Source organism: Arachis hypogaea, chromosome 4, assembly GCF_003086295.3.
Source record: "Arachis hypogaea cultivar Tifrunner chromosome 4, arahy.Tifrunner.gnm2.J5K5, whole genome shotgun sequence".
NCBI classification, from domain to species: domain Eukaryota; kingdom Viridiplantae; phylum Streptophyta; class Magnoliopsida; order Fabales; family Fabaceae; genus Arachis; species Arachis hypogaea.
The window spans coordinates 77,848,954-77,857,141 of NC_092039.1; the positions used below are offsets into that span (position 1 = coordinate 77,848,954).

General features: G+C 40.8%; 1 non-coding gene across 1 annotated transcript; it reads left to right on the plus strand.

Moving 5' to 3' along the window:
• The first annotated feature begins 7,720 nt into the window (after nucleotides 1–7,720).
• LOC112798378 (small nucleolar RNA R71) lies at nucleotides 7,721–7,824 on the plus strand. The gene has a single exon (XR_003199991.1). It is a non-coding gene; the product is annotated as a small nucleolar RNA R71 (small nucleolar RNA).
• The last annotated feature ends 364 nt before the right edge of the window (nucleotides 7,825–8,188 follow it).

Genomic DNA, 8,188 nt, shown 5'->3' on the forward strand with positions numbered 1-8,188 from the left:
AAATTACCTAATCTAAGCAACAAGATGAACCGTCAGTTGTCCAAACTCGAACAATCCCCGGCAACGGCGCCAAAAACTTGGTGCACGAAATTGTGATCTCAATGGCGCCAACAACTTGGTACGCACAATTGTAATCTCAACTCTTTTTCACAACTTCGCACAACTAACCAGCAAGTGCACTGGGTCGTCCAAGTAATAAACCTTACGTGAGTAAGGGTCGATCCCACAGAGATTGTCGGTTTGAAGCAAGCTATGGTCATCTTGTAAATCTCAGTTAGGTAGATTCAAATGGTTATATAGTTTTGAAAATTAAAAGATAAATAAACACAAAATAAAGATAGAAATACTTATGTAATACATTGGTGGGAATTTCAGATTAGCGTATGGAGATGCGTTATTCCTTCTGAATCTCTGCTTTCCTACTGTCTTCATTCAAACATTCATATTCCTTTCCATGGCAAGCTGTATGTTGGGGATCACCGTTGTCAATGGCCACCTCCCATCCTCTCAGTGAAAATGGTCCTCTACGGTTTCTATACGGCTAATCAACTGTCGAATTTCTCGTCTCGGATGAAAAATACCAAGCACAGCTACTGCGTGGCTAATCAGCTGTTGGTTCTCGATTGTATCGGAATAAGATCCAATGATCCTTTTGCATCTGTCATATGCCCCACAGTCGCGAGTTTGAAGCTCGTCATAGTCATCCCTTCCCAGATCCTACTCGGAATACCACAGACAAGGTTTAGACTTTTCAGATCTCAGGAATGCTGCCAATTGATACTAGCCTATACCACGAAGGTTGTAATCTCAGATTCAGATGCCCCATTGTCAGAGGGGAGTTGATGTGAATCATTGATTAGAAACCCAAGAGATACACACTCTAGCTTTCGCAGTTAGAATGGAAGTCGTTGTCAGGCACACGTTCATAAATTGAGAATGGTGATGAGTGTCACGGATCATCGCATTCATCATGTTTAAGTGCAAGTGAACATCTTAGAATAAGAATAAGCTTGAATTAAATAGAAGAACAATAGTACTTTGCATTAATACTCGAGGAACAGTAGAGCTCCACGCCTTAATCTATGGTGTGTAGAAACTCTACCATTGAAAATACATAAGTGATAATGGTGTTCATTGGCTTCGGCCCTTGGTGAGCGAAATTGTTGCTCATGCTTAAATTGTTGTTCGAAATTGATTGTCCCTGGCAATGGCGCCAAAACCTGGTGCGCAATACCATGGTCTAAACATAACTTCACAACTTCACACAACTAACCAGCAAGTGTACTGGGTCGTCCAAGTAATAAACCTTACATGAGTAAGGGTCCATCCCACAGAGATTGTTGGTATGAAGCAAGCTATGGTCATCTTTTAAATCCCAGTTAGGCGGATTCAAATATGATTGGATTAGATATTCAAAAGATAAATAAAATAAATAGGAAATAAAGATAAAGTTACTCATGTAATTCAATGATGGGAATTTCAGATAGGTGCATGGAGATGCTGTGTTCCTTCCGAATCTCTACTTTCTTATTACATTCATCCAAGCCTTCTTACTCCTTTCCATGGCAAGCTGTATGTAGGGCATCACCGTTGTCAATGGCTACATCCCATCCTCCCAGTGAAAATGGTCCAAATCCTCTATCACAGCATGGCTAATCATCTGTCGGTTCTCAATCAGGTTGGAGTAGAATCCCTTGATTCTTTTGCGTCTGTCACTAACGCCCAGCCTTTAGGAGTTTGAAGCTCGTCACAGTCATTCAATTCTGGAATCCTACTCGGAATACCACAGACAAGGTTAGACTTTTCGGATTCCCATAAATGCCGCCATCAATTCTATCTTATACCACGAAGATTCTGATTAAGGAATCCAAGAGATATGCGCCCGGACTAAGGTAGAACGGAAGTGGTTGTCAATCACGCGGGTTCATAGGTGAGAATGATGATGAGTGTCACGGATCATCACATTCATCAAGTTGAAGTTCAACGAATATCTTAGAACAGGAATAAATCGAATTGGATAGAAAATAATAGTAATTGCATTGAAACTTGAGGTACAGCAGAGCTCCACACCCTTAATCTATGGTGTGTAGAAACTCCACCGTTGAAAATATATAAGTGAAAGAGGTTCAGGCATGGCCTAATGGCCAGCCCCCATGATCTAAGAACTAAACGTCCCAAGATGTCTAATACAATAGTAAACTATCCTTTTTATACTAGACTAGCTACTAGGGTTTACAAGAGTAAGTAATTGATGCATAAATTCACTTCCAAGGCCCACTTGGTGTATGTTTGGGCTGAGCTTGATCTATCCACGATCTGAGGCTTCTTTTGGAGTTGAACGCCAAGTTGTAACATGTTTTGGGCGTTCAACTCTGGTTCGTTACGTGTTTCTGGCGTTTGACTCGAGACAGCAACATGGAACTGGCATTGAGCGCCAGTTTACGTCATCAAATCACAAATAAAGTATGAACTATTATATATTACTGGAAAGCCCTAGATGTCTACTTTCCAACGCCGTTGAGGGCACGCCATTTCGGGTTCTGTAGCTCTAGAAAATCCATTTCGAGTGCAGGGAGGTCAGATTCCAACAGCATCAGCAGTCCTTTGTCAGCCTCCTATCGGAGTTTTGCTCAGGTCCCTCAATTTCAGCCAGAAAATACCTGAAATCACAGAAAAATACAAACTCATAGTAAAGTCCAGAAATGTCAATTTAACATAAAAACTAATGAAAAAATACCTAAAAGTAACTAGAACCTACTAAAAACTACCTAAAAACAATGCCAAAAAGCGTATAAATTATCCCTCATCACAACACCAAACTTAAATTGTTGCTTGTCCCCAAGCAACTGAAAATCAAATAGGATAAAAAGAAGAGAATATACTATAAATCCCAAAATATCAATGAATATTAATTCTAATTAGATGAGCGGGATTTGTAGCTTTTTGCTTCTGAACAGTTTTGGCATCTCACTTTTTCCTTTGAAGTTTAGAATGATTGGCTTCTCTAGGAACTTAGAATTTCGGATAGTGTTATTGATTCTCCTAGTTAAGTATGTTGATTCTTGAACACAGGTACTTTTATGAGTCTTGGTCGTGGCCCTAAGCACTTTGTTTTCCAGTATTACCACCAGATACATAAATGCCACAGACACATGACTGGGTGAACCTTTTCAGATTGTGACTCAGCTTTGCTAGAGTCCCCAGTTAGAGGTGTCCAGAGCTCTTAAGCACACTCTTTTTGCTTTGGATCACGACTTTAACCACTCAGTCTCAAGCTTTTTACTTGGACCTTCATGACACAAGCACATGGTTAGGGACAGCTTGATTTAGCTGCTTAGGCCTGGATTTATTTCCTTGGGCCCTCCTATCCATTGATGCTCAAAGCCTTGGATCCTTTTTACGCTTGCCTTTTGGTTTTAAGGGCTATTGGCTTTTTCTGCTTGCTTTTTCTTTTTCTTTCTATATTTTTTTTCGCAAGCTTTTGCTTTTTCACTGCTTTTTCTTGCTTCAAGAATCAATTTCATGATTTTTCAGATCATCAATAACATTTCTCTTGGTTCATCATTCTTTCAAGAGCCAACAATTTTAACATTCATAAACAACAAGATCAAAATTATGCACTGTTCAAGCATTCATTCAGAAAACATAAAGTATTGTCACCACATCAATATAATTAAACTAAATTCAAGGATAATTTCGAAATTTATATGCTTCTTGTTCTTTTGAATTAGAAACATTTTTCATTTAAGAGAGGTGAAGGATTCATGGAATTATTCATAACTTTAAGACATAGTTACTAACTACTAATGAGCATGAAGTAGAGACACAAAACATAGATGAACATATAACATAAAAACCAAAAAGCAGAAAAATATAAGAACAAGGAATGAGTCCACCTTAGTGGCGTCTTCTTCTTGAAGGACCAATGATGTCCTTAAGCTCTTCTATGTCCCTTCCTTGCCTTTGTTGCTCCTCCCTCATTGCTCTTTGATCTTCTCTTATTTCATGGAGAATGATGGAGTGCTCTTGATGTTCCACCCTTAATTGTTCCACATTGTAACTCAAATCTTCTAAGGAAGTGTTGAGTTGTTCCCAATAGTTGTTGGGAGGAAAGTGCATCCCTTGAGGCATCTCCAGGATTTCTTGGTGATGAGCTTCCTCATGCATCCCTTGGGCTCCATGAGTGGGCTCTCTTGTTTGCTCCATCCTTTTCTTAGTGATGGGCTTGTCCTCCTCAATGAGGATGTTTCCTTCTATGATAACTCCAGCTGAGTAACATAGATGGCAAATAAGATGAGGAAAAGCTAGCCTTGCCAAAGTAGAGGACTTATCGGCTATTTTGTAGAATTCATAGGAGATGACTTCATGAACTTCTACTTCCTCTCCAATCATGATGCTATGAATCATGATGGCCCAATCCACAGTAACTTCAGATCGGTTGCTAGTGGGGATGATGGAGCACTGAATGAACTCTAACCATCCTCTAGCCACAGGTTTGAGGTCCAGTCTTCTTAGTTGAACTGGCTTGCCTTTGGAGTCTCTTTTCCATTGAGCTCCTTCCACACATATGTCCATAAAGACTTGGTCTAACCTTTGATTAAAGTTGACCCTTCTAGTGTAGGGGCGTTCATCTCCTTGCATCATGGGCAAGTTGAATGCCAACCTCACATTTTCCAGACTAAAATCTAAGTATTTCCCCCGAACCATTGTAAGATAATTCTTTGGACTCGGGTTCATACTTTGATCATGGTTCCTAGTGATCCATGCATTGGCATAGAACTCTTGAACCATTAAAATTTCGACTTGTTGAATGGGGTTGGTTAGAACTTCCCAACCTCTTCTTTGGATCTCATGTCAGATCTCCGGATACTCATTTTTCTTGAGCTTGAAAGGGACCTCAGGGATCACCTTCTTCTTGGCCACAACATCATAGAAGTGGTCTTGTTGGGCTTTGGAGATGAATCTTTCCATCTTCCATGACTCGGAGGTGGAAGCTTTTGTCTTCCCTTTCCCTTTTCTAGAGGATTCTCCAGCCTTGGGTGCCATCAATGGTTATGGAAAAATAAAAAGCTTATGCTTTTACCACACCAAACTTAAAATATTGCTCGCCCTCGAGCAAGAGAAGAAAGAAGAGAAGAAGAAGAAGAAGAAAATATGGAGGAGAGGGGGAGAGGTGTATTCGGCCAAGAAGGAGAAGCGAGGTATGTGTTGTGTGAAAATTAAGTAGAATGGAGGGGTATATATAGGGAGGGGGAGAGGGTAGGTTCGGCCATATTGGGTGGGTTTGGGTGGGAAACTTATTTTGAATTTTAAAGGTGGGTGGGGTTTATGGGGAAGAGTGGATGGATGTGAGTGGTGAAGGGGGTAATTGGGAAGAGAGATTGATGTTGTTGGGAAGTGTGTTTATGGGGAAGAGAGAATGAATAGTGAGAAGAGGGGAGAATATGGTAGGTGGGGATCCTGTGGGGTCCACAGATCCTGAGATGATCCTGTGGGGTTCACAGATCCTGAGGTGTCAAGGATTTACATCCCTACACCAATTAGGCATGTAAAATGCCTTAGCATACCATTCTGGCGTTTAAACGCCGAAGTGATGCATGTTCTGGGCGTTCAACGCCCATGTGTAGCATATTTCTGGCGTTGAATGCCGGTTCCATGCTTGTTACTGGCGTTCAGTGCCAGCTTTCCTCAGGGCACATTCCTGGCGTTCAAACGCCAGGATGTTGCTTGTTTCTGGCGTTCAGCGCCAGATCCATGCTCTGTTCTCGCGTTGAACGCCAGCCAGATGCACCTTACTGACATTTAAACGCCAGTAAGTCCTTCCTCCAGGGTGTGATTTTTCCTTTGCTATTTTTGATTCTGTTTTTAATGTTAATATTTTTTTTTTGTGACTCCTCATGATCATGAACCTACTAAAACACAAAATAACAATAAAATAAAAAATAAAATTAGATAAATAAAAATTGGGTTGCCTCCCAACAAGCTCTTCTTTAATGTCAATAGCTTGACAGTGGGCTCTCATGGAGCCACAAAGGTGATCAGGTCAATGTTGTGGACTCCCAACACCAAACTTAGAGTTTGGATATGGGGGTTCAACACCAAACTTAGAGTTTGGTTGTGGCCTCCCAACACCAAACTTAGAGTTTGATTGTGGGGGCTCTGTTTGACTCTGTATTAAGAGAAGCTCTGCATGCTTACTCTCTTTTGTTATAAAGGGATAGCCATGTGCCTTAAACACAAGGTAGTCCCCATTCAATTGAAGGACTAATTCTCCTCTGTTAACATCAATCACAGCACCTGTTGTGGCTAGGAAAGGTCTTCCAAGGATGATGCATTCATCCTCTTCCTTCCTAGTGTCTAAGATTATGAAATTAGCAGGGATGTAAAGGCCTTCAACCTTTACTAACACGTCCTCTACTAATCCATAAGCCTGTCTTACTGACTTGTCTGCCAATTATAATGAGAATAAGGTAGGCTATACCTCAACGATCCCTAGTTTCTCCATTACAAAGAGTAGCATAAGATTTATGCCTGACCCCAGGTCACACAGAGCCTTTTCAAAGGTCATGGTGCCTATGGTACAGGGTATTAAGAATTTCCCAGGATCTTGTTTCTTTTGAGGTAGAGTTTGTTGAACCCATGTATCAAGTTCACTAATGAGCAAGGGAGGTTCACCTTCCCAAGTCTCATTACCAAATAACTTGGCATTCAGCTTCATGATGGCTCCTAGATATTGAGCAACTTGCTCTCCAATTACATTTTCATCCTCTTCAAAGGAAGAATAGTCTTCAAAGCTCATGAATGGCAGAAGGAGATTTAGTGGAATCTCTATGGTCTCTATATGAGCCTCAGATTCCTTTAGGTCCTTAATAGGGAACTCCTTCTTACTTGAGAGACGTCCCAGGAGGTCTTCCTCACTAGGATTTTCGTCCTTCTCCTCCCTTGTGCATTCGGCCATATTGATTACATCAATGGCCTTGTACTCTCCCTTTGGATTCTCTTCTGTATTGCTTGGGAGAATACTGGGAGGAGTTTCAGTGATTTTCTTACTCAGCTGGCCCACTTGTGCCTCTAGATTCTAATGGAGGATCTTGTTTCACTCATGAAACTTAAAGTGGCTTTAAACAGATCAGAGACTATGTTTGATAAGTTAGAGGGGCTCTGTTCAGAATTCTCTGTCTGTTGCTGAGAGGATGATGGAAAAGGCTTGTTATTGCTTAGCCTGTTTCTTCCACCATTATTAAAGCCTTGTTGAGGCTTTTGTTGATCCTTCCATGAGAAATTTGGATGATTTCTCCATGATGAATTATAGGTGTTTCCATAAGGTTCACCCATGTAATTAACCTCTGTCATTGCAGGGTTTGCAGGATCATAAGCTTCTTCAGAAGCTGCCTCTTTAGTACTGTTGGATGCATTTTGCCATCCATTCAGACTTTGAGAAATCATGTTGACTTGCTGGGTCAACGCTTTATTCTGAGCCAATATGGCATTCAGAGCATCAATTTCAAGAACTCCCTTCCTCTGAGGTGTCCCACTATTCACGAAATTCCTCTCTGAAGTGTACATGAATTGATTATTTGCAACCATGTCAATAAGTTCTTAAGCTTCTGCAGGCATTTTCTTTAAGTGAATGGATCCACCTGCAGAATGGTCCAATGACATTTTGGAAAACTCAGATAGACCATAATAGAATATATCTAATATGGTCCATTCTGAAAACATGTCAGAAGGACACTTTTTGGTCATCTGTTTGTATCTTTCCCAAGCTTCATAGAGGGATTCACCATCTTTTTGTTTAAAGGTCTGAACATCCACTCTAAGCTTGCTCAGCTTTTGAGGAGGAAAGAATTTATCCAAGAAGGCTGTGACCAGCTTATCCCAGGAGTCCAGGCTATCTTTAGGTTGTGAGTCCAACCATGTTCTAGCTCTGTCTCTTACAGCAAAAGGGAAAAGCATGAGCCTGTAGACTTCAGGATCTACTCCATTCGTCTTTACAGTCTCACAAATCTACAAGAACTCAGTTAAAAACTGGTAAGGATCTTCAGATGGAAGTCCATGAAACCTGTAGTTCTGTTGCATTAGAGCAACTAATTGAGGTTTCAGCTCAAAATTGTTTGCTCCAATGGCCGGAATGGAGATGTTTCTTCCATTAAATTTGGAAGTTGGTTTAGTGAAATCACCAAGCATC